Source organism: Narcine bancroftii, chromosome 1 (assembly GCF_036971445.1).
Source record: "Narcine bancroftii isolate sNarBan1 chromosome 1, sNarBan1.hap1, whole genome shotgun sequence".
NCBI lineage: Eukaryota > Metazoa > Chordata > Chondrichthyes > Torpediniformes > Narcinidae > Narcine > Narcine bancroftii.
Genome location: NC_091469.1, coordinates 403,592,442 through 403,620,206, shown reverse-complemented (window position 1 = coordinate 403,620,206; position 27,765 = coordinate 403,592,442). Strand labels below are relative to the sequence as shown.

General features: G+C 41.1%; 1 protein-coding gene across 5 annotated transcripts in view; it reads right to left on the bottom strand.

Moving 5' to 3' along the window:
• Positions 1 to 26,741, bottom strand: part of LOC138751496 (histone deacetylase 9-like) — an 851,890-nt gene extending 825,149 nt beyond the window's left edge. For 4 of the 5 annotated variants that reach the window (XM_069913815.1, XM_069913825.1, XM_069913826.1 and 1 more), the window contains exon 1: positions 26,252 to 26,741. The gene's annotated coding sequence lies outside the window, so the exon portion shown is untranslated. The remainder of the gene's footprint in view (positions 1 to 26,251) is intronic. The other variant, XM_069913816.1, reaches the window with a different exon arrangement.
• Positions 26,742 to 27,765: the final 1,024 nt, after the last annotated feature.

Sequence of the window (27,765 nt, the reverse complement as noted above, 5' to 3'; positions counted from 1 at the left end):
TGGATTGGGTGTTGTATAATGCACCAGAAATAATTCAAAAGCTTAAGGTAGAGGAAACATTATGTGACAGTGATTACAATATGATTGAGTTCAATGTGAGAATTAACAAGGAGAAACTAAATTCAGATGTGTCTGTATTTCAATGGAGTAAAGGAAATTACAGTGGCTTGAAAGAGGAACTGGCCAAAGTAGATTGGAAGGAAGCACCAGTACGGAAGTTGACGGAAGCTTCTGCAAGAAATGGGGAAAGTGCAGGATAAATACATATATATATAAAGACATATTCATCTCTGGCTGACAAGGGAATTCAAAACAACATGAAAGCAAAAAAGAGGTTATACAAGGAAGAAAAAAATCAGTGGAAAGATAGAGAATTGGGTAGATTTTTTTTAAACTTGCAGAAGGTAACTAAAAATCTCATAAGGAAGGGAATGATGAAGTATGAAAGTAGGCTAGCAAATAATATAAAAGTGGGCACAAACTTCTTAAAATATATAAACAGTAAAAGAGAGGTGAGAGTAGATATTAAGACAACAAGAAAATGATGCTGGAGAAATAATGAGAGAAAAGGAGATTGCAGAGGAACTAAATGAGTATTGTGTATAATTCTTCACTGTGGAAGACATTAGCAGTGTGTCAGATGTTGAAGGCTATCAGGGAAGTGAGTGCAGTTACTATTACAAGGAAAAAGGTGCTCAGAACAATAAAGGATCTAAGGGTAGATAAGTCTCCCAGACCAGATGGATTACACCCTTAGGTTCTGAAAGAAGTAACTAGAGATTGTGGAGGCATTGGTAATGATCTTTCAGGATTCAATAGATTCTGGCATGGATCAAGAAGACTGGAAAATTGCAAATGTCACTCCATTATTCAAAAAGGGAGGGAAGAAGCAGAAAGGAAATTACAGTCTGGTTAGACTGACATCAGTGGCTGGGAAGATGTTAGAGTCGATTGTCAAGGATTTGGTCACAGAATACTGTACATGGAAGCACATGAAAAGATAGGCCAAAGTCAGCATGGGTTCCTAATGGGAAACTATTGCTTGACAAACCTTTTGGAAGTTTTTGAATAAATGACATGCGGGCTAGATAAGAAAGAAACAGTGAATGTTGTGCATTTGGATTTCAGAAAGTTTTTGACAAGATGCTGCACTTAACAAGAAAACAGCCCATAGTATAACAGGAAACATACTAGCATAGGAAGAGCATTGGCTGATTGACAGGAAACAGAGTCAGTATAAAGGGATCATATTCTGGTTGGATGCCAGTTGCTAGTGATGTTCCACAGTGGTCAGTGGACCCGCTTCTTTTTAATTTGTATATCAATGGAATAAATGGCTTTGTGACAAAGTCTCCAGATTATACAATGATACATGGAAGAGCAGGTAGTGTTGAGGGAACAAAGTAGCCTGCAAAAAGTCTGAGACAGATTGGAAGAATGTGCAGGGAACTGACATTATGAAATACAATGCTGTAAAGTGTAAAGTCGTGTAAGTTAATAGAAGAAATAAATAGGCACTATTTTCTAAATGGGTAAAAAAAAGATTTCGAGATGCAAAGGGACATTAGCAGCAGACCAATCAAGTGCCAGGTCGAGGGGAGAAGTGTTTAAAACAAGGACCTATTCGTGGGTCTCGGCACATCAGCACCAGCGTGGAAGAGCATGAAAGTTACACTGGAGCAGGTGCAAATAAAAATAAAGCAGGGAAAGAGCAGAGGAGCCATTGTGGGAACAGCCAGTGTGTGAGTAGCTCAGTGTAGCAATAGGAAGTTGAGGTTTTTGTTTGGAAGGCTTTGGCGAGCAGAAACTGAGGAGAAAGAAGGTGCAGGAGTTGAGGCAAGTAAGGACAGATTTTTCTCACATTTTTCTATATCATAGATAGTGGGAATGTCAGCCATGGCAGGGATATGCTCCTCTTGCAGAATGTGGATTGGCAGGGAAGCCAACACTATTTCTGATGGCTTCATCTGTGAAAAGTGCATCCAATTGCAGCTCCTTACCATCAGAGTTATGGGATTGGAGTTGGAGTTGGATGAACTCCTGATTATTCGGGAGGCTGAGGGGGTGATAGACAGCAGCAACAAGGTTGCTAGTACTCCGAAGAGGCATGAGGAAGGTAGCTGGGTGACAGACAGCTGAAGATTAGGGAATAGGCAGTCAGTACAAGGCATCCCAGTGGCTGTTCACCTCAATAACAAATATACCATTTTGGATACTGTTGAGGGGGAAACAAACTACCAGGCACAAGCCACGGTGATCAGGTCTTTGGCATGGAGATTGGTCTTGTGGCTGAAAAGGGAAGGGAGAAGAGGCAAGGTCTAGTGCTAGAGGATTCTGTAGATAGGGGAACAGATAAAAGGTTCTGTGGAAGAGACTGAGAATCCCAGATGGTGTGTTGCCTCCCAGGTACAAGGGTTCAAGATATTTCAGATTGAGTTTACACCATTCTCAGTAGGGTGGATGAGCAGCTAGATATCATAGTCCATATCACAACCAATGACATGGGTAGGAAGGATGATGAGATCCTGCAAAAAGAGTTGAAGGACTTAGGCGCTAGAGTGAAGGACAGGACCTCAAAGATTCTGTTCTCAGGATTGCTAGCTGAGCCATGTGCTAGTGAGGTTAGAAATAGAATGATAATGCAGTTTAACACGTGGCTAAAGACATTATGCAGGAGGGAGGATTTCAGGTTTCTAAATCATTTTGCTCTTTTCAAGGGAAGGGGGAATGTTCTGATGGGATGGTTAACATCTGGACTGGAGGGGGACAAATATCATTGCGGGAATGTTTGCTAGTGCTGCATCGGTGGATTTAAAATCAGATTTTCAGGGGGACATTTTGGGTCCACTCATCATAATGCCACAGGTATGGGTCACAGGTTGAGATTCTAAATTTAAAAAAAGCCAATTTTTAGGAAATGAGAAAGGATCTAGAATGTGTGGATTGGGATGTTATATTAAGGAAAGGATGTACAAGGTAAATGGATGAATTCAAAGGTTAAATCTTGCGAGAACAGAGTTTATATGTTCCAGTCAGGATTAAAGGCAAAGTTAGCAGGCATTGGGAGCCTTAGTTTTTGAGGGATATTGCAGATCTGGTTTGGAAATAGAGGTGTGTAGCAGGTATAGGCAACATGGAGCAAATGAGGTACATGAGGAGTATAAAAAATGCAAGAAAACCTTCAAGGAAGAAATCTGGAAGGGTAAAAGAAAACATGAGGTTGCTTTGGCAAACAATCTGAAGGTAAGATTTTCTACAGGTATATTAAAAGCAAAAGGATAGTAAGGATGAAATTGATTCCCTTGAAGATCAGAGTGCCAGACCCAGAAGAGATGGGGGAGGTCTTTTATGTGTTTTGTGCACCAGTATTCACTTAGGAAAATGGCAGAGTCGAGGAAGATTAGGAATACAAACAGTGAGGTAATAGAACATATACATATAAAAGAGAAGGAAGAGCTTGTTGTCTTAAAACAAATAATGGTGGATAAATCCCCAGGCCTAACAAGATATTCCCTTGGATTTTGAGGGAGACTAGAGTAAAAATTGTATTGGAGAGTAGCTCCATTGTTTAAAATAGACTTCAAAATATACCCAGAAAATTATAGGCCAGTGCGCCTGATATCAGTAGTAGATAAATTATTGGACTACAAGTATTACAAGTATTCAGATAGTCATGAACTGATTGGGGATAGTCAACATGGTTTTGTGCGTGGTGAGTCATTTTTAACCAAACAAGGTTTCTCAAGGAGGTTACCAGGAATGTTGATGGTTGTTGTTGACATGAACTTTAATAAAGCCATTGACAAGGTCAAAAAGGTTCAGACACTAGGTATTCATGGTGGTAGTGAAATGGATTCAACAATGGCTAGAGGGGAGAAGCCAGAAAGTGGTGCTTCTCAGACTGGAGGCTTGTGACTAGAGATGTGCTTCAGGGATCAGTGCTGTGACCATTGTTATTTGTCATCTATATCAATGATCTGGATGATAATGAGTTTAATTGGATCAGCAAGTTTGCAGATGACTCTATGATTGGAGGCATTGTGGGCAGCAAAGAGGTTTTCAAAGCTTGCAGAGGGATCTGGACCAGCTGAAAAAATGGGCTGAAAAATGGCAGTTGGAATTCAATGCAAATAAGTGTGAGGTTTTGCATTTTAGAAGGACAACCCAAGGAAGAACATGCATGGTAAATGGTAGAGTAGGAGAGCAATAGAACAGAGGAAACTGGAAATACAGATACATACTTCCCTAAAAGTGGTGTCACACGTAAATAGGGTTGTAATGAAAGCTTTTGGTATAATGGTCCTCATATATCAAATTATTGAGTAAATGAGCTGGAATGTTATGATGAAGCTATAAAACGTATTGATGAGGTGAAATTTGGAGTATTATGTGCAGTTTTAGTCACCTAACTACAGGAAAGATATCAATAAAATAGAAAGAGTGCAGACAATATTTACTAGGATGTTGCTCAGACTTCAGGAACTGAGTTATAGGGAAAGGTTAAATGGGTTAGGACTTTATTCCCTGGAGCATACAAGAATGAAGGGAGATTTGATAGAGGTATGTAAAATTATGAGGGGGATAAACAGAGTAAATATAGGTAGATTTTTCTCTACTGAAGGTAGGTGAGATATAAACCAAAAGTCATGGGTTAAGGGAGAAAGGTTTAGGGGGAACATTAGAGCGGTGGGAGTGTGGAAAGAGCTGGCAGCTGAAGTGATGAATGAAGGCTCCATTGTAATATTTAAGAAGAATATGGACAGATAATACATGGATGGGAGAGGTATGAAGAGCAATGGACCGGATGCAGGTCAGTGGCACTAGGCAGTAAAATTATTCAGCACAGACCAGAGGAGCCAAAGGAGCCTGTTTTGGTGCTGTAATGTTCTATGGGTCTATGGATAAGAACCTGTGTGCCAGAGCAGATAGTGGAGTGGAGGTCAATAAACATGATTTGAAGACTTCATGTATAGAAAGAAATCAAAGGGTTGCACATGGTGCAAATGTTCTCAGGTGCAGCTATTTCAATGCAATCAGTATTATAGGAAAGGCAGATGAGTTTAGAGTGTGGACTGGCATGTGGAATTAAGACTATGGGGATTGTGAAAATTGATTGTAGAGGGACAAGACTGGCAGCTCAATATTCCAGGGTTCTATTGTTTCAGAAGCAATAGGCCGGGAGGGATGTAAGGGGGAGGAGTGGTATGGCTCCTCAGACAGGAAAGACCAGAGGGCTCGTCAACAGGTTATATAAATAGAGCTGAAAAATGGGAAATATATGACTATATCTATGGTTATATTATAGCAAGAGTTGGAAGAGCAAAGCTGTAGAGAGATAGCAGACAATGGCAGGTAACAAAGTTGTGATAGAAGGAGATTTTAACTCTCCACATAATGACTAGGACTGCCATACTGTAAAAGGATTGGATGTCTTGGAGTTCACAAATGTGTACCAACTAGAGAGAATGCAATACAGATCTCCTATTAGGGAACCAGAGAGTAGAGGTGACAGAAGTAATTACCAGGGAACATTTTGAGGCCAGTGATTATAATGCTATTAGTTTCAAACTAATTATGGATAAGAATATGTCAGGTCTTTTGGTTCAGTTTCTAAACTGGAAAAAGGCCAACAATGAGGAAATGAGAAAGGGTCTAGAAAGCAAATTGATTGTGATAAATTGTGATCAATAAATGGAAGGCCTTCAAAGGCAAAATTTTGATAGTACAGAGTTTTAATGTTCCGGTCAGAATAAAAGGCAAACAGGCAGAGAACCTTGGTTTTTTAAGGATATTAGGTATCTGGTTCAGAAGAAGGGAGGCTTGTATAACAGGTAAAGACAACAAGAAGCAAATGAAGTACTTGTTGAGTATAAAAAATGCAAGAAAAATCTGAAGAAGGAAATCAGGAGAGCTGAAAGATGATATGAGGTTGCTTTGGCAGACAATCTGAAGGAACCTCCTTAGGGTTTCTCCATGTCTATTGAGAGCAAAAGGATAGTAAGGGATAAAATTGGTTCCCTGAAAGATCAAAGTAGTCAGTTATGCATGGAGCCAGAAGAGATTGGAGAGATCTTAAATGGTTTTTTGCATCAGTGTTTATTCAGAAACTGTCACAAAGTCTAGCAAAGAAAGGAAAACAAGCAGGGAGGTCATGGAAGCTGTACATGTTAAAGAGGAGGAAGTGCCTGCTGCCTTTAAGCAAATAAGGGTGGGTAAATCCATAGGGCCTGACAGGATATTCCCTTGGAACTTGAGAGAGCCTCATGTAGAAATTGCAGGGGCCTTAGCAAAATAGCTGCAGTTGAGGTGCTGGAAGATTGGAGGATAGCTCATGTTGTTCCATTGTTTAAAAAAAAACTCCACAAGTAATCCAGGAAATTATAGACCTGTGATTCTAAGGTCAGTAGTAGGTAAATTATTGGAAGGTGTTCTAAGAGATCTGATATACAGATATTTTGATGGACAGGGACTGATTATGGATAGCCAACATGGCTTTGTGCATGGTAGGTTGTGTTTAACCAACCTTATAGAATTTTTTGAGGCAATTACCAGGAAAGTTAATAAAGGAAAGCCTGTGGATGTTGTCTACATGGACATTAGTAAGGCCTTTGATAAAGTTCCAAATAGGATATTAGTCAGGGAGGTTCAGAAGCTAGGTATTCATGGTGAAGTAGTAAACTGTATTCGACAATGGGTGGACAGGAAAAGCTAGAGAGCAGTGGTGGGTGATTACTTCTCAAGCTGCAGGTCTGTGACAAGCAGTGTGCCTCAGGGATCAGTGCTGAGACTGTTGTTTTTTATCAACTATATTAATGATCTGGATGATAATGTGGTAAATTGGATCAGAAAGTTTGCAGATGACACAAAGATTCGAGGTTTTGCGGACGGCAAAGAAGGTTTTCAAAGCTTACAGAGGGATCTGGACCAACTGCAAAATTGTGCTAAAAAATGACAAATCCAATTTAATGCAGACAAGTGTGAGGTGTTGCATTTTGAAAGGACAAACCAAAAAGAGGTCATACACCATAAATGGTACGGCACTGAGGAGTGTGGTAGAACAGAAGGATCTGGAAATACAGATACATAATTCCCTGAAAGCAGCATCATAGATCGATAGGGATGTAAAGAGAGCTTTTGGAATATTGGCCTTCATAAATCAAAGTATTGAGAATAGGAGTTTGGATTTTATGGTAAAGTGGTTTAAGACATCGGTGAGTTCAAATTTGGAGAATTCTGTGCAGTTTTGGACACCTAACTATAGGAAAGATAGCAATAAGATAAGAAAGAGTGCAGAGAAGATTTACTGGGATGTTGTCAGAACTTCAGAAACGGAGTTACAGGAAAAGGTTAAACAGGTTAGGGTGTTATTCCCTGAAGTGTAGAAGAATGAGGGGAGATTTGATAGAGGTGTTCAAATTTATGAGAGGTGTAGACAGAATAAATGCAAGTAGACTTTTTTTCCACTGAGGTTAGGTGAGATACAAACCAGAGGATATGGGCTTAGGGTGAAAGGGGAAAAAAGTTTAGGTGGAATATTAGGGGAGCTTCTTCAAACAAAGTAGTGAGAGTGTGGAACGAGTTGTGAATGTGGGCTTAATTTTCCCATTTAAGAAAAATTTGAACAGGTACATGAATGGGAGTTATATGAACTGGGTACATGTCATTGGAACTAGGCAAAATAATAGTTTGGCACAGATTGGAAGGGCTGAATGGCCTTTTTCAGTGTTGTAATGTTTCCTGGTTCAATGGTTCCCTAGGGCTGGAAGTCCTCATGCAGAATACCCTGAAGTTAAACCTGCAGGTTAAATCAGGGTTGAAGAGGCAAATGTAATTCTGCCATTTCATATCAAGATGAATATTATGAGCATAGGTAATGATGTTGAGGCTTTATAAGCTACTGGTGAAACCTCACAGAGTAGTTTTGGGAACCTTGTTTATGAAAGGATGTGCTGTCATTAGAGAGGGTTCAGAGGAAGTTAACAAGGATAATTCCAGGAATGAAAGGGTTATCAGATGAAAAATGTTTGATGGCTCTTGGCCTGCACTCGTTGAAATTTAGGAGAATGAGGGGGGATCTCTCTGAAACATTTTGAGTGTTGAAAGACATGGACAGAGTAGAAGTAGAAAGGTTGTTTCCCATGGAGGGAAAGCCTTGGACAAGAGGTCCTGTAACACCACTGATTTATACAGCTAACAAACAAAAAATGCACTCACTGGTTTCTTTCAGCACACCATGAAGTCGACTTCCTTTTATTATTCACTAGACACAACATTGCATTATTCAACTCCCCAAACACCACCCAGTTAAACTCCTCTGACCTTCTCATTGGCTCACTGCCACATGGGTGATCCTGACACTCACTCTCCTCTTCATCACCCATATATTGATGCTTAACACACCCATGCATGCACGCTATTACCCACATGCGTCACATCGCTTACATCATCAGCAGTGGCTGGCACCACTCCCAACAAAAGTAAGTACATAACTGTGACCTTCCCCACCTCCCCACCACCTCCCCCCCCCCCAACCTCAGCATCCGAGCCATGCAAGGAGGTGACTGATTGAAAATGTCCTGCTATGTAACAGTCCGGAAGCCTGACAGTTTGGCCTAACCTCATACGATAGTGCAAGACAGGCGATGCATGGTCTGACTGGCAAAGGTGTGACTGATCCTCTGACCTGGCTCTGACGCAGAACATGGACCATTGATATACAGCGGATTCAACCTGTCGATGGAAACTGAGTGTTTTTCCTCTTCGTGTGGCATTAAAGGACCTAAAAAGGACCATCATAAAGGAGCTGAAGTGGTTTGTGAACAGCATCATGCCAGACAACCACATGAATGCAGCACTGTAAATCATTCAGCACATATACTGCAGGAGACGCCTGCCATGTAGGAGTAGGTTGGAGTAGTCTCATGCTTTCCTGAAGATGATAAACATAACTAGCCAAACTTGTTCTTGGATTCACAAACTCGGCTGGCAGGGATAACATGGTACTATATACAAGCTCTGCCTTAACGGCAGTAAGCACTCCAAAGGCAGGGCTAGTACCAAGGTGGGAGGGGGAGCATTCATTCACAGACATTGCCCACAAAATGAGGTATTGTGAACCCCCTCCCCCACCTGCAGCCCTAACGTCACTCATCTCCAAGCAATAGAAGCAGCACATTTATCTGTTACATTATCTGTAGCCCACAAAATTCACCTAATTCCTTCCCCCCACCCCCAGCCCGGTAGACCATTTTCTCTATGTAGATGCACCACCATCTACATCTGCTGCCTTCAATTTCCAACAGAAACGCTCAACAAGGCCGTTGGCCTGAGGATGGTAAGCTGTTGTGTGAATATGGGTAGTGCCCAGAAAAGTAATGAGAGCTCAGAACAATGCTGATTCAAACTAAGACCTTGATCTATTTTAATAGTGACCGGAACATCAAAAGATGGAATCCAATGATCTACAAAAGTCCTAGCATCTATCTTCACAGAACTATCAGTGATAGGAAAGGCCTCCTGCCACTTGCTAGTCTGGTCTTCACATGTGAGCAGATATGTATATCTCTGAGATGGTGGATGTAGGCCTACCAAGTCTAGTTCTGGAAATTGGAATTCGGAACAACAAAATCCCCCATCTTGGATTTTCTCTGTCTGGAGACTCAGAGCATTGACACGGCAAGTAGGTCCTTGCCCATTGTCCATTGTCCAATATCCCGCTTAATATGTGCCCAGGTAAAATGTTCTATAACTAGTTAGATTGATATTCTGGCAAGATGCGATAGATTGTGAAGTCTCAAAAATCTCCTGCCTCATAGCTGTCGGCACAAAAGTCCTAGGCCTTCCTATGTAAAAATATCACAGACCAACTTTTAACTGGATTCATCCAGGGTCACATCTTGAAGATGGAGACCAGAGTTGATCCAGTAATACTGGATGAGATCAGGATTGGTGTGCTGTGCTGTGCACGAGCCATGATGGTGAAATCGATGGCAGTAGCTGTATGTAAGGCATTAATGTTGTGCCTGGACAGGGTGTTGGCCATGGCATTCACTTTTTCTTGGATGTGCCATATGTCCAATGAAAATTGTAGAATGAGGTTCAAGTGCTGAATCTATCTGGAAGAGTAGAGATGTATACTTGTACTTACAGTATGTGTAAGAAGCAGGTGGCCTGCATAAATGGTGAAAGGACAACCTTCCAATAAAAAAATGGAAATGTTTCACTGCGAGATGTTCTCAACCAAACATACTATATTCTTGAATATCTCTCTCTTCCGATTCAGCGGGCACAATTCAACGTTAGGTAACCCTATGTCCCAAAAATATAAGATCAGCAGTGCCAAAAATGCACTTACTGGGATTGATCACAATACCAAACTCATCAAGCCTATGAAACAACGAGATAAGATGGTGCTTGTGCTCCTCTTCATCCACACTTGCGACCAGAATATCGTCGGTGTCAACAAACACAAAATTGAGGCTGGCGAGTGTCTGAGATGCATTTCGTAGACCAAATGGCATTAACAGAAACTCAAATGTGCTGAAATGGGTAATTACTGCTGTCCTTGCAACATCAGAAGGCTCAACTGGAATCTGAGAGTAAGCATGTACTAGATCTATTTTCGCAAATGCACGTTTGCCACGGAGGTTTGCTGAAAAGTCTTGTAAATTGGGGATTTTGTATCAGTCAGGCATGGTAGAATTGTTCAGGCACAATTATCACCACAAGGCGGCCAATCTCCAGGAGATTTATTTTAGAATCGTATGCAATGGTGAAGCCCAGCAGCTGTCAGATCTGCAGACTATGCTGTCACATTTGTGGCCCGAAATGTGAAGTTAATAAAACATTAAGCACAAGTTTCATCAGGTAAACTTCTCAGTGGCTTTATTTTCCCATTCCTTTGTTCTCCTGCTTGTGTTCTTATCTCTCTCTCCTACCACGTGACTTCTGGTACATCTCATACATATTCATTATCATGACATCCCTCCTTTAATCAGAAATAAACTTTACCTTCACTTACCAATATCCCTCGGAAACATACAAACATCATAACTAATGGTAATACTATAACTCAACTACATAAAATTTACTTCCTACAGCACTCATACATGCACTTTATGATATAAGATGAAAATACTGTCCCAAAGTTCTTATTAAAACTATGGCACAAAGTCTTCGTATCGTTTGGGCGCTTTCTGGTTTCGTTTCGGCCTGCCTGCGATATTGTCGTCGCTTCTCGGTTGTTCACTCTCAGCGTTGGCAATACTGCTCGCCATGGCTTCGGGTGTTTCTGGTGCTCTAGTCACTTCATCAGGAGTGCTGGTACCTGCCTCAGGTCTCTCAGTTTCAGCATCTCGTATTGGCCTTTCAACCTCTTCGCTCGATGTATCTCTGGACTGCTACCTTTTTACACCTGATACATTTCTCTTATACAGGACTCCAGTCGGAGACTTGACTGTCACCATACTGCCACTTCTGGATACGACAGTATAGGGTTGATGGTAATAAGGTGTGTCTAGCTTACCACCAGTTTCATGCCTCACTAGAACATTATCTCCTAGCATGATGTCTGAGTACTTGGCTCCACATTTCGAATCTGTGTACAGCTTTGCTGCACCTTTCTTTTCAGCATCGTGGTCCCTCATCTCCTGGTCATCTCGGATTTCCTTTATTTCTGGCATTTTTGTGTGGATTTTTCTCCCAAAAAATGCTTCTGCAGGACTTTTTCCAGTGGTTGCATGAGGCGTTGCTCGATAGACAGCCACATAAGATAGCAATGCTTCTCGCCAATTTTGTCCTTCAGCGTGTGCAATCCTCAATCGTTTTTCAATGGACTGATTTTGTCTCTCTACTTCCCCGTTGGCTTTCGGCCATTTCGGAGTTACTTTATGATGGTGGATACCTGTGGTCCTCATGTATTCCGCAAATGTCTCTGAAATGAATTGTGGACCGTTGTCAGAGTATAATGTAACAGGTAATCCATATCTTGCGAATATCTCTGCTAATGCTTGTATTGTTTTTTCAGTGGTTGTGGACTTCAACACCACGTACTCATAGTATCTGCTGTAGTAATCTATCACTACCATAATTGATTCACCCATTGGTAAAGGTCCAAGAAAATCAACAGCTACGTCGATCCATGGTCCAGTCGGGAGTTGCGTACTCTGGATCGGTTCTGGCGGATTACTCCTACTTGTGATTTGACATCCGTGACAAGTTTTAACAAATTTCTCTGCGTCCTTATCACAACCTGGCCACCATACCTTGGTCCTGAGGTTTTGCTTGGTACCAACAATACCTAGGTGTCCTTCATGCGCTAAGGATACGATCTTCGGTCTCAATCTTTGCAGTATCACCAATCTGCAACCTCTTAATACACACTGTCCGATGCAACAAAGTTCATCTCTAATGGGAATGTAAGCCTTGTGAGTACACTTGTCCCATTGTCCACTCTGTATGCATTCTCTTACTTCCATGAGTTCTGGATCACGTTCGGATTCTCTCTCGACTTCCTTCGTAGTCACAGCTTTCGGTGTCGACTGAATAGCTACGAAGCGTACAAAGCTCTCTGTTTCTGTTCCCAATTCTGACTTGGATTGTGGACCACCATCCTTCACCAATCTGGACAGCGGATCAGCAATGTTTGCTTTCCTTGCAATGTGGATTACTTTATATTTGTAGGGTTGTAGTCTGAGTACCCATCTCTCTATTCTGGCACATGGTTTGGATCTAGGTGCATAGATCACCTCTAATGGCTTATGATCTGTGATGAGTTCAAATTCAATGTTGCATAAATATGCATGGAACCTCTCACAGGCCCATACAAGTCCGAGTACTTCTTTTTCTGTCTGAGAGTATCTTCTTTCCACATCTGATAACGATCTGCTGGCATAGGCAATGATTCTTGGTCCTCCATCATGCATCTGGACCAACACGGCTCCTAAACCAACTGGGCTGGCATCCGCTATGACTTTGGTTGATGCCGCCGGATCGTAATATCCAAGAGTTTTTGCATCTGTCAGGCTTTGCTTCAGCGCTGTGAACGCTTTCTTCTGCTCAGATCCAAAATGAAATGGTACACCTTTCCTGGTTAGTTTCCTTAGTGGTTCTGCCACTGTAGCGAAATTAGGAATGAACTTTACACAAAAATTGACCAATCCCAGGAAACTCCTCACCTCTGTTGCATTCTGAGGTGCACGTGCCTCTGCAATAGCTTTCACCTTGGCCTCTGCAGGGTTTAGACCTTCCCGTGTAAGTCTGTGTCCCATGAAGTCCATTTCTGACACACCGAACTGGCACTTGTTTCCATTCATGGTAAGGCCTGCCTCTTGTAACCTAGATAGTACACGCCTCAACCGTTTGTCATGCTCTTCCTTCGTTGGTGTATGGACTATGATGTCGTCAGAAATGTTGGCAACTCCAGGAATGCCTTGAATCACTCGATGGATTTCATACTGGTAGATCTCCGAAGCTGCATTAATTCCAAATGATAGTCTCTTGTAACGATACAATCCACAGTGAGTCACAAATGTTGTCACCTCTCGGGAACCTGGATCCAGCTCTAATTGATGATAGCCCCATTTCAGATCAATTTTTGAGAATACCTTGCTGGTAGTTAGTTCTTGAAGTATTTCCTCCACTGTTGGTATAGGGTGTCGTTCTCGAACTATAGCTTCATAGGCCATTCTCATGTCAACACATAGTCTTATGTCACCCTTTGGTTTGGGCACAATCACTACGGGACTGACCCATTGTGTCGAATGTTCCACCGGTTCAATAATGTCTTGTTCGATCAATTCTTTAATTTTGGCTTCGACTTTCCCACGAAGTCCAAACGGAGTTTGGCGCATTGGTTGTGCCTTGGGTTTGACCGTTTCATCTACCGCTAGCTTCAATTGTCGACCTTTCAGCTTTCCTACTCCTTGGAAGACTGCGGGGAATTCTTGCTTCATATCCTCGTATGACTGAATTGAATTGATACAAGCTCCAATATGAAGTATTGCCAGGTCTTGCGCTGTGATTCTACTCAGCAATGGTTCTCCCCTCTCTTCTATGACCATAAACTCTGCTTCGGTGTACTTATCTCCAGCTTCAAGAGTTGCAGTAAAACATCCAATGGTCTGCAATGGCTTTGTTGCTGTGTATGGATACAGTTTCTTGGAACACTTCTTTGAGGTACAGATGATCTTTTTCCTTTTCAACTTCTCCCATAAATGTCAATCAATTACATTACTGTCACTGCCTGAGTCTACAATGACCTGCACTGTCACTCCACCAATGATCACTGGGACCTTCTCATGATGTACTTCATTCAACGTAAGTTGGTAACAGCTCTGTTCCTCCTGGGTATCATCATCGTCACCGTCTATCTGACGAATGGTATCTTTCTTTCCAGGATACTTTCCTTTCCCCCAGGCTTTGCCTTTGGAAGTTGTACTCTTCCTTTTCTGGTCTCTATTGGACTTGCTTTTGCACTTCTTTGCAAAGTGGTCCTTACCTCCACACTTTCTGCAAACTTTGCCTTTTGCCGGGCAATATGGGTCTTTTCAAAAGTGACCTCGGTTTCCACATCGATAACACTCCACGTCCTGTGTCGACGTATATCTTGGCTGGTTATGGCGATGTGAGAGCCTCTTGATTTGCTGGCTTGAGTTGTCTTTCAGGGTCATGGTATGAAATTGCCCTTCAACAGCCTCTAATGCAGCAGCAATGGTTAAAGCATCGGTGAGTTCCAACTCACTCCCTCTTTCCAGTAGACGTCTTCTGAGTTTATCTGATCTACAGTGCTGTACGACTTGATCCAATAATTGGTTGTCCAAATCAGCTGGCATGTAATTGCATCCAACAGCTAGCTGGCGTAGTCTCGTCACGTACTGAGCAATTGTCTGACCATCTTCTTGTCTCGTTCTCCGAAACAAATGGCGTTGAAATGTAGCATTCGGTGTCACTGCATAGTGTGCATTTAATGCATCTACCGCTTTCCAGTACTCATCCTTTCTTCCAGTATTCAAAAGTGTCTTAAATGTTTCCCGAACTGCAGGTCCAGCAGTGAAAAGAAGTAACGCCCTTCTCTGCGCTTTTTGTTCAACCGTACCGGTATCTAGAAATAGGCCACGACTGTCGGTGTAGGATTCAAATTCTTCCTGCCATGCCTTCCACTTCACACTTACAGTGCTTGCATCACCCGTTGGGTCAAAATGAGCAATTCCACTATACGTTAGAAAGTCACTGTCTGCACCAGCCATGAGGAAATATTCCAGCCCCAAAAGTACTGAGACAAAGAGAAAATTCTTATCACCTTGAAGTTCTCTGTAAACCTCTGTAATCTTGTTTAGTCTTTAATTTTCTTCAAGCTTATCCCATCCTCATCGCCAATGTCACATTTGTGGCCCGAAATGTGAAGTTAATAAAACATTAAACACAAGTTTTATCAGGTAAACTTCTCAGTGGCTTTATTTTCCCGTTCCTTTGTTCTCCTGCTTGTGTTCTTATCTCTCTCTCCTACCACGTGACTTCCGGTACATCTCATACATATTCATTATCATGACATATGCCACCTCTTGCATGTGGTGAAATTCCAATTTCATGATTTTAAGATGACCCGGGGGTAATCTATGACCCTGCGCTACCATCAGAGGAGTCCGAGTCTCCATATTTTATGGTTACTGTATTTTAACATCTGTATGATGATACAATGGGGTCAGTATGCAGGGGAAACACTTGAGCAAGGCTCAGAAAGGGCAAGAACCAGGATGAAAGCTCATCAGGCAGCTGACAACATTTAAGGGACGGCAGATGCAGCTCACTTGTATACAAGAGCTGTAGTCCACGGCGCAATGATTTTTCAAATCCACCAACAAAGAAAAATGTGACAAGAAATCTGCTCCCAAAATGGAATTTGCCATGTTTACAACCGTAAAAACCCACCAAAAAGATTTCTTGAGACCAAAATCCAACGTGAGTAACCGCTGGTCATATGTTTGAATATGAAAGAACACATTGGAGTGTTTGCATTCCTTTGTGGTTGGAGGGACCACTGAAATCTCTGCACCGGAATTGACAAGAAATTGAACACCCAAGAGACGGTGTCTGAGTTAAAGACAGCAGCTCACATGCCCATGGGCAGCAGTTGCCTCAATGACCAGGCTTTCTCGTTTCCTGGCTGTCATTTGTAGAAGTCGTAAGATGGCTGACAGGACCAGGCAGCAACACCAAATCTCTAACGCTTCAAACAAATATGCCGTCCGTCACCTCTACCACGTCCTCGACCACCACAATTTCAGCCATGTTGCTTGCCCAAAGCCAGGACCTGAATAGTCAGTGCTGCCATTTGCTACTCAAACTCAGTTATCTTTGATTAATATAGTGCTGGTGCTATAGTCAATTGAGAAGATCCTGGTGCTACCTTTGATTAATAAGATGCTGGCGCTTAACAAGGCGCAGCAAGCAGTTGTTCGAGTTCAATTTCTTCCTGTTGACTAGGGGAAGAAATCAATCCTATCTTCAATGCAGAGGTCATGGAAATAACAAGGTCGGCATGATCAGCCAACTGATCAAGGGTGGACATTTGAAAGACACTCACCAAATCCTCTTGAACATAATGAGGTAAACATTGAAGCAACCTGTATTTCTAAAAATAGTTTTCTGCGTCACCTCCTCAACCTCACTGACGGTTGCTTATTGCCTAGGCTGTCATCAGCAAGTAATCGGACGATATGAGTCTCCCTTGATGGCTGAGTATGCTGCAGAATAGCCACTTTAAGCATGTTGTATGGGAGATTACCATCCAAAGCTACTGACATCCTCCACTTCACAGGCAATCTGCTCTGGCAGACGTTCTACAAGTAAACCGTATTTCATCTGATTTGTAACACTGAGGGCAGAGAAATGTGCTTTGAGGATCATGAACCATTATTAATAAAAAAGAGGGGAATCTATAGTTTGATCTCCTCAGTTGTTCCTGTTCCTCATCACCATCCATTTTAAATTAGAAGGTACTGTGAACTCACAGGGACACCAGATGTAATGGCACTGATTTATCACAGCTGACAAACAAATAAATAATGCACTCACTGGTTTCTTTCAGCACACCATGAAGTCAACTTTCTTTTATTATTCCCTAGACACAACATTACATTCTTCAACTCCCCAAACACTACCCAGTTAAACTCCTCTGACCTTCTCATTGGTTCACTGCCTCACAGGTGATTCTGACACTCTCACTCTCCTCCCCCAGCATCTGAGATTCATCACCCATATAGTGATGCTTAACACACCCGCACATAAGTGCTATTACCCACGTGTGTCACATTGCTTATGTCATCAGCAGAGGTCGGCACTGCTTCTGATGAAGGAAAGTGCACGACTGCGACAGTCCCAACTTCAGAATTGAAGGACACCTTGTCTGAACTGTGCAGAAATTTCTTTGGGCAGAGGGTGGTGAATCTGCAGAATTTGTTGCCACAGGCGGTTGTGGATACCAAGTCATTAGGTGTATTTAAGGTAGAGATAGATATGTTTTTGATTTACCAGTACATCAAAGGGTGTGGAGAAGGCTGGGGAGTGGAACTGAGTGGGAAAATAGATCAGCTCCTGATTGAATGGTGGCTGAATAGTTTATTTCTGTTCCTATGTCTTATGGTCTCATGACTTATTCCTGAGAAGCCTATGGAAATTTATCATGCACCAAATTTCTTTCATCAATTTTTATTGATGCACCATAGAAAGCAGCATTGAAAATATCCAATGAATAATGCATCACAACATGGTATGGGTACTGTTCTGCCCAAGATGGCAAGAAATATCAAAGAAATTCAAGGAAATGCAGCTTTGGCAAACAAACAAAGCAACCTCGCTTCCATCAATTCAGCGTACACCTCCTGCTGCAAGGCTCAACCAACCACAGTCATACTCCCCTCTCTCATCAGGCAGAAGATACACGTTTGAAAAAAAATGCACCAGCAGATTCAAAGATAGCTTCTTGGTCGTTATAAGGTTATTGCACTGAACCCTCGTTAGTAAAATGCTGATGCTCTTGCACTGTTTCAAGTGAACTTTATAACACTATATTTATCACTTTTGTTTTCCTTTGCATTATTTGTTGGATTTACGTATGGGTAGACTTGTTGGGATGGCACACAAAATGGCGTACCTCTGTGAATATAATGTCATAGGCACATGCGCATTCCCATAACACCCTTCTCCCTCAAAAAATGTTTTGTGCTTACTGGTAAATAAGTATAAAGTTAAATTTAACAATGTTAACACTACAGAGTATTCAAGCATATTTTCCACCAATCATGGTAACTATCGATCCATGCTACCTATATTAAAATGTATTAACTGGAAACATACAAAGTCTTTAAGTCACAGCACTTAGTCTTTTAAATGTACTGGAAGGTATCTTTCTCTCTTGGATCTTTTGAGGGATGAAGATCACTGAACTGGAGTAGGGCTTTTCAACTTTTTAGAGGTTTTTTGAGGTTTGATTGCCAAAAATTCACCCTCCTCACCTTGATCCTCTATTGATCCTTCTTGTCTGTGTGGTGAATTGCAAATGGTTATCTCCATCTTGTGTTCTTGAAGCTTTCCTTCCTCCAGTGAGTCTCATTTAGATGCCCTGTCATCCAAGTTTTTCAAACGTTTCCCATCAATGGACTAGCCTATTGTACACAATATATCACGAAGCTCTTCATCTTCCTCCTTAAGGCACTCTGTCATCCTTTCCTACTTCTCCTTCAAAAGGACCTCTAAATGTGTCCAGAAATCTTTTTTTTTCCATCTACAGCATTGTGCAATCTTCTTCTGGCAGACATGCAAATAACTGAGTTCCTGACATACTGCATGGGGAGCTCTTTCTAGCACACAGCAATGCTCTTTCCTAACTACTGCCTTATATACTTTTCATCTGCAATTATCATATCCAAAAGGCCCTTAATATACCTTTTGAACAACTTCTATTCTTTGCTATCTTTGATCTTCTGGAAGTCCAATCTCTTCCCAGATATTCTGAAGATGGGAAAGTGTAACAGATGACTGATTCATCAGCTAATGCATCACTTTCCCGCACCATCCTTCAGGCTGGTAGCATCCAGCCTCGGCTGTCTGGTCCTGGGTGTCCAGCTGCTGACTCCAGCTGTCTGGCCTCCACCTGGGCATCTGGCCCCTGGCTGTTCAGCTCCTCACTGGGCGTCTTGCCCTGGATGTCCCAGCAGTCCTGGTCCCGGCTGCCCAGCCCCTCTGTGGACATCTTGCCCTAACTGTTCAGCCCCTCTTTTGGCATCTGGCCCCTGGCTGTTCCAGCCCTGGCTAAATACTTTTTCAGAAGAAGGATAATGAAATTAGGTGGTAAAGTGGGGAATGACAATACCAGCAGTGATGCTGAGGAAAGAATTAAATGAGTAGCAGTTAGTGGAATTTTCACGAGATAACTTTCAAGGACAAGATTAGCTTTAAGTTATTTTCAGATAACTAAGTTTTCAGAGTTAAGGTGTAGAATTAATATGAGAAAAGCAGGTATTCTTCAGGAATTTAGTGGGCTAAGATAAAAAGCCAGCAGAGGTAGCCAAAAGAACTGTTTGTGTAGTTGTTGTGTTGGAGAGAAAATGAGTTTGGTGGGTTCAAAGGGCATCAAGTCTGGACACAGGCTGAACATAGGAAGGATCTTTATTAACACACATAAGGGGATCGCAGCAGGGATAACACACACTATTACTTTCAATCACATAACATTGATCTTAACACTACCAATACAAGAAACTGCTCAAACTCATACATAGTATAATCAGTATAATCATGGGCACGGCTCCAATGCTACCTATAAAACTAATGAACAACAGCCCCAATCCCTATGTAGTGCACATCTTACCAACCACTCTTCTAGCATTGTTAACAATTTTCAAACTAGCATGGAGGAGGATTCGTCTCAGGACCAAATAGCAAAAGAGAAAGAGCTACTCAATCTGGTGGACTTTCTAGCACCGTAAGATGGAAGGTCCGGCCCAGATGGTAACTTGGTGATTAAAGGGGATACTGGTCAGGTGTCCACTAATGGGTGGGCAGTGTCCTTGATTGGCAAGTGGTGTAATCTATGACTAGGTTTCAGATGGAGAGGTCATGTGACCTTCAACAATCCACATTACGTTCCACCTCTTGGAAGTCACACCATTCATCAATCAATAAAAAACAAGTAAAATCATTATTACAAAAAAAAAGTACATTGTTACAGTACAAGTGCCTGGTGAATAAGCAGATAGCCACAGAGAGCATATGTACCTGTGAGTCACCAGCAGGGTGGTGTCCTGAGCTTTGTTTCTAAACTGTCTCTGGTATGTATTGTTTCCAAAACAGACATGTACAATACTCTCAATGTGATTTTAAGTATAGTTTACAAGATTCTATCCGAGATTTTTGACAACAAAATATACCTCATGCTCAAACATAGCATTTTTCTTTGTATATTATTCTATAGCTCCACCTTGCCTTGCTTCAATGCTTATTTTTAAATTGTACCTGATTGGTTTTTTTTAATTTATTTTCCAGAAATGAGAATTGCTGGAATTTATTGCCCAGTCTTAGTTAAACGAGAAGATGATAGTGAGCCATTTTCTTGAACTGTTGCAGTGTGTCTGGTGAAGGTACTCGCAGAGTACGGATGTGCAAGGAATTCCAGGAGTTAGATTCATTTCCAGGACTGGGAGGGGAACATTTAGGAGGAGATATATCCCAGTTAATTTTTGCCCTTGTCCATTTCAATGGTGGAAATCACTGATTTGTAAGGTGATAGCAAAGTATTGTGTGAAAGTAACTGCATGTTATAGATGATACACTCTCCAGCGCCAGTGAGGAAGAATGAATAGATGGTGAAAAGTCCTTGAATCAAGTAGTCACTTGCCATAGAGCCTCTAACCTGCTCTTGTAGTTATTGTATTAACATAGCTAATCCAATTGAATCAATGCCCCCCATCCAGGTTGAGGACTTGGCAGTGTTAGTGCCACAAAGAGTGGGTGGTTGAGCTCTCTCCTGTTGGAGATGGTCATTATGTGGCACTATTGTGGCATGAATACTACTTCTTATTTATCAAGCCATGTCAGAATGTTCTTTAGATCTTGCTGAAAACAGGCAGGGTCTGGTTCACGTGCTGAGAATCTGCAAATGGAATTGAAGGCAATGTATTCATCATCAAATATCATTATTTCTGACTTTATGATGGAGAGAAGATAATCAATGAAACACTTAACCAAGGACACCGCATGAGGAACTCCTGTAATAATATCCTCGGCTTGTGATGATTGACCTCAAGCAACCACTATTATCTTCCTTTGTGCAAATTATGTCAGATCACTGGATTGTTTCCCTTTGATACCCATTGACCTCAGTATAATCAGGATTCCTCAATGCTAAACTCAATTAAAGCAGCTTGATGTCAAGGGTAGTCACTCTAATATCCCTTTACGTTTGGAATTCAGCTATTTGAACGAACCCCTGGATGCAGTCCAGAGCTGTGTATTCTTAGCAAAATCCAAACTTGGTATTTGTGATTAATTTATAGGTGAGTAATTGTTGAGTGTGTTTCACTTTGTAGTCTGTTGTTCCTCAGGTCTGCAGTAGTCACTCCTTCAGTACTATCATAAGTAGATGCACCAACCAAATATAGACTGGTGAGAAGTGCTCAAACATATTTAGTACACATGACAGTTCACTCACTAGCCTGCCAAGACCCACTATGGCAGTCACGTCCTTCAAGACTAGGGCAGCTCAGTCAGCATTGATGCTCCCACACGATTATTGATGATGGACATTGAAGTCCCCTACCCAAAGTATATATTGTGTCCTTGCTACTTTCAGCAGTTTTTCCAAATATCCTTCAACTGCAGGAGAAATTATTAATAGTTAAGGGGGGGTAGTAATAATAATCATGGGAGGGTTTCATGGCCCATGTTTGACCTAAAATTGTGAAATATTTGTGTGATCTGGAGTCAACATTGAATACTTAATCCTTACACTTTCTTGCAACTGTGCCGGCATCTCAGTTGCGTCTTTTCTACAAAATTTAGCCATGGATTGTAATGGAAGAGTCTGGGACATTGTCTGCAAGATACTATATTTGAGTATGACAACTCTGTCAGACTTTAGTTTGGTGGGTCCATAAAGCAGCTCTCCCAACTGAGATTTCAGTCTGGATGTTTGAAAGAAAAGCGGTCCAAGGTTTACAGGGCTGAGTCCAATTTTTCCATGTGTCCATCTAGTGTCTAAGTTGACACCACACAGTCAATCTATCTTTTTCCCTTCAGTTTGAATGTAATAGTGCAACTGAGTAGCTTGCTCTGCCACTTCATTGGAGAGCCCTGAGTCATACGTAAACTAAACCAGGAAAATATATCAGTTTTCCTTCCTCAGATATTCATATTGAACCAATTTTTTTTGACAATCTGGCAGTTTTCAGATTAGTTCATCTTTGAATTCCAAATTCCATACTATTAACTGAATTTCTATTCCACAGCTGACATTGTGGGATTTGAATGTAATTGTCTGCATTGTTCTAGAGATTCTCAATGGAATTACTTGCATATGTTTAGGTCTCTGAATGATTAGTTCTTCAGCAAACTTAGTTTGAACACTCTATCCAAACAATATTTTTGTTTCAAAACACAATGAAACAATATTTTTGTTTCATTGGACTTCCAATGAAGGCAGATTGCTTAACTTCACAGCAGTTTGGCATATTTTCAAAGTGGATTCATGAAATCTGCTTCATTGAAAGTAGTTAAGTAGCTAATTTACTGTTTCACTTGTGTCATGACCATGAGTGAGCTTTGACTAGTTATGAGATTCCAGCTAACAAATTAGTGATACGTGTAATCAATTGCAATACATTACCACATTAAAAACTTCCTGGTTACAAAGAAAAATATATTTAAAAATACTTAATAAAGAGAAAGTATGATGGAGACACAAACAACTACAGGTTATTAAATCAGCAGCAAAAATATCGACTCCTGGAAAAACTCATCAGATCAAATAGCATCTGTGGAGACAAAGGGTTGGATGGCATTTTGGATCAAGACCCTGCATCAAGATATGATGTTTCTCTTCCATTTTTATGGCCTATTGTTATTAATATTTATCTATATTTTCACACACATTGCTCAAAATACTCAAATGATTATATATTTCAGGGGTAACAGACAGATTTTCTCTTGTTTTAGTTCTAGAAATACATTTCCCATAATTCCATCGAAGAAACATTGCAACTCCAAACTAATATTAATAGCCATAGTTTTACAGCACAGAAACAGGTCCTTCATCCCACCATAACCATGCTGAACTTTTTCCACACTTCACTCATTTAATTTGCTCATGATATCTGTATCCTTTGGCATATCTTGCCAATTTAAGCACCTTTACAGATTTCATTAAATGTAATGATTGTATCTGACTTCACCACTTTCTCTTGCAATAAGTTCCAGATCAACCATTTTCTGTACAAAATATATTCCCCTTAAAACTTCTTTAAAACGTATTTCTACTGTCTTAAACCAATGTTCTATTCTGATCATTTACTCTCTCTCTCTCTCTCTCTCTCTCTCTCTTGCTCTCTACCAGTAATAATGATATCTCTATCAGATCATCCCTTAGCCTCCTTTGCTCCAGAGAATATCAACCTAAGCCTATCCAATCTTTTCCCATAACTAAAATCCTCCAATTCAGGTAACATCCTGTTGAATCTCTAGTGTAACCACATTCTTCCTATTGTGGGGTGACCAGAGTATTTTAGGAATTTTTATAAGATTGCAATAGAACCTCCCAACTTTTTTATATTCTATGCCCTAATCTATAAAGGCAAGCATGCCATTTTTTCTTGTCATCCTATTGGAGGAAATTATGAATTTGAACCCTAAGGTCCCTTTGCTTATCAATTTTCCTTAGTGCCCTACCATTTATTTATTTTATATGTCCTACCCTGTGTGAATTCTTAACATCCATCACCTTGCACTTGTCATGGTTACATTCCATTTGCTAATGCTATGCCCAACTTTCCATCTAATTTACATCCTGCTGTAGCCTTAGACACACTTCCTTTATATCCACAGCACCCCTCACCTTTGTGAACGATTCCCAAGATACACCATTGGTCATCAACTTCCAATAAGAAAAGCATCTTTCCACCACAACCCTCTGCCTCCTATCATCAAGCCAGTTTTGGATTCAATTAGCCAGCACATTTTGGATCTCAAATGCCTTATTCTTCTAGGGGTTAAACACAGGATTCTGTTGACACCATGGTTAAGTGAAAAAAACACACATATGTTGGAGAAATTCAGCAGGTCAAACAGTGCCTTTATGTAGCAAAGATGATGATCTTCTAGATTAATCTACCATCCAGGACTTTGTCAAATGCCTTAATAAAGACAATGTCATCAATCTTCTTAGTTATCTCATTAAAATCTGTATCAACTTAGTGCTGCCGGATTTTCCCCATACTTTAAAACTCCTTCCTCCTATCGTAAACCAATGTTCTCTTGTTTTTGACTATGCTTGATCAGCCCCTGCCTTTCCAAATGTTCATAAATGCAATACTTCTGGATTTTCTCCAATAATTTCCCTCCACTAGTGTAAGGCTCACTGACTTACAGTTATTTGACTTAACCCAGCTGTCCTTTTATAAATAAAGGAACATCATTAGCTCGTCTTCATTTTTGTTGCACCTTGCTTGAGACTACTGAAGATGCAAAGATTCTTCATCAGGGTCACAGCAATCTCCTCCCTTATTTCACATACCATTCTGGGATAGATCTCCTTTGGCCCTGGGAACTTAACAACCCTAATTATTCCAAACATCTGAAACCTCCTCCTTCTTGATACATAACTTGTCCTAATTATTTTTCTACTCTTCCTGTCTTCATATCCTTCTCCTCGGTGAATACGGACAAGAAGTATTTATTTAGGAGCTTGACCACATCATCTGAGTGGACCCACGGCTGAGTTCCTTCAGCATTTCTGTGCTTTGACCACACTTTCCCTGGCTGCCCTCTTGCTTGCAATTTACTTGGGATTCTCTGTAATCTTACCTGCCAAAGATGGTTCATGGCTCTATCTTGGTCTCCTATTTTATTTGTTGTCTCTTACATATATATTCATCAAGAGACTCCATCCATCCCTATTCCCTCTACTGCCATGTTTCTGTTTATACCCTGATCAAACATTCAATTTTTTTTTCGTCCTCCCAAGGTTCCCTTATCTTGCCATCTTTGCCTTTGACCAGAATATGCCGGTCTAAACTCTTACTAACTCATTTTTAAAATTAATTCTACTTCACCCCTCGGCATGCTGAAATGCAAATTTTGTCAAATACTGTCAATGGAGAAAAAAAGAATTTGCATGTGTTGATTCGTATTTCAGTGTTTAAAGTACCTTTAATTGTAATAAGCCATTGATCCTCCTTCAAACATCTTTCAATCACAGTAACATTCATATTCGCAATTGCACAGACCAGTCACCATTCCCAACCCATCTCACTGTCATTTGATTTTAGCACAGGCAAAAAAAATAACCCTAGATGTCCAAGCAGTTATGAATGAGGAGAATAAACATGTCCCTGTAAAGGTCACTCCCAATTTTTAAAAAAAAGATGCAAATCATCATCTGTCAAATAAATCCAATAGATACTCGAAATGTATGGTTTTAATGAAATTCCTGCTCATTTAGATTTGCTAATTGAGCATTTTTGTTCTCTGTCACATCACGGACATACAGTAGTTGGAATCAAATGCGGGTTATTAAACCTAGTTCCATCAAAATGACAAATGTATCAACTTCAAATGAACTACGTGGATCTTGCTGGAAATAGAAATACAAGTGGCCGCCACTGAGGAAGAACTGCAATAACCACCTGTGTGCAACGTACCAACTCAGTGCACACAAGACTGCGAACGGGAAAGGGAAAGCAGCGGAGGTGAAAGGGAGACGAGTGACCTAACATTCTCTTCGCGCTCTCGTCTCAATTGTATCGTTTCACGCCGAAGGACCGGCGCGTGTGTCGCACCGTGACAGTATCGTGCGTCCGGCCGCTACTGAAAACCGACTTCTCGAGAAGTGCACCATTTATATCCTCACTTGAGTAACCGTGTTTTGAACATTTTTGCCTTGGCTGCCGCTCTCAACTCGTGGCCGAAGACGACCTTCTCATCCGCGGATCTTAACAGCATTGCAAGCTTAGTTGGATTTTTTTTTTATTGAGCAACAACTGACCTTTCGGCAGAGATTTATTCCCGGTCTGTCAACGGTTACGAAATTAGGTGAGAAACTGAGCGAACTGCGACCGACTTTTCCCCGCCATATTCATTGGAAGCAGAATGAGGAAGAGGGATGGTTAATGGTTAGAAGATCCAGTCTGCCACCGAGATGTGATCAGAGCCCGCACTAGTGGCAACGCGCGGCTCGGGCTTTCTAAAAATAGCAATCCAATAATCTGAGAGTCTAAAAACACAAACCATGTTCATACCCCATTCAGGCAGCGGAATAAATACATCACAACCGATGGATAAAACGAAATCGAGGAAATGTATCCATACTCCCGAGCTGAATTTGCGCGAATGAAGATCATATGCATTCACATATACAGACTGTAAACATCTACAGGGGTAGCTCTCTCAGAGAGTGGCTAAAATATATTGGCAATTGCATCCATCCAGTTCATTCACCTTCAGGTGCAGTCGGTTTTGTTTTCTAGTCTGTGTGTGATCACGGCGGCAGTGGAACCAGTGTGCTCACTGGTCATTTAAATCTGAAGAATTTGAACATTTAAAATGTTGCCCCTTTTTTTTTCAGTCCTGTGCAAATAAAACCAAATGGGCTTGCAAAACGAAAACAGAAAGCAGTTCCTGGGTGACTTGAGTGGAGCAAAGGATCCCAGATATGTTGACGCTGAGCAGACATAAAGTCAAAATATATTTTTTCAATGATCTTGTTTAAAATCAATGTATTGAAAGATGAAAGGTTGAAGAGACACTTCGAGGGAAAGTTCAAGAGTTTTGAGTCTTTGCCACAGGGCCAGCAATGATTCCATTTTCAGATGATCAAGAAGGTTGAATTGGAACAATGCAGAAAGCAGAGAGTCAGAGGCATTGCAGATAAGAAGGGGCAAGACCAGGGCAGAATGTTAAAAAGGATAATGAGGGGTAACTTGATAGAGGATAATGAGAGGCATTGATCATGTAGATGATCAGAGGCTTTTTTTCCCCCAAGGCTGAAAAAGCTAACCCAAGGGGCATAGTTTTAAGGTGCTTGGGAGTAAGTAAAGTTTGCATGAAATGCACTATCAACCACAATGGGAAGTTTTCCCGCTTCCCAGCAGGGTTGGCAGTGTGAAAGGGGCATTGAGAACTGATCAATTTAGAGGCTGAAATAACTACATGGAGATTTATTCAGTAGGGAAATTCTAAGCAGTTGTTCGGTCGTCAGGTTGCCACAACACCATGGACTGCAGAGCCTGACCTGTGCTGTAGATTTCTATGTTCGATGTAAAACTCATTTTGCTGAACTAGAGTCAAGGAAGAGGGGCAACTAAAATGGTGTGTGTCCAAAAATATGTGTTTAAATCACCTGAAAAAAAAAAATGTGGGTGAAGTGAGGAAAATGGCCAAGAGTTTATTGGTCAAGATTAACAAAACAGGAGGTGAGTGAGAGGCAGAGTTAGATAGAAGGGCCAAAAGGGGCCTGTTTCTGTGCTGCAATATTCTAAGGTTCTATGGTATTATAAAAGT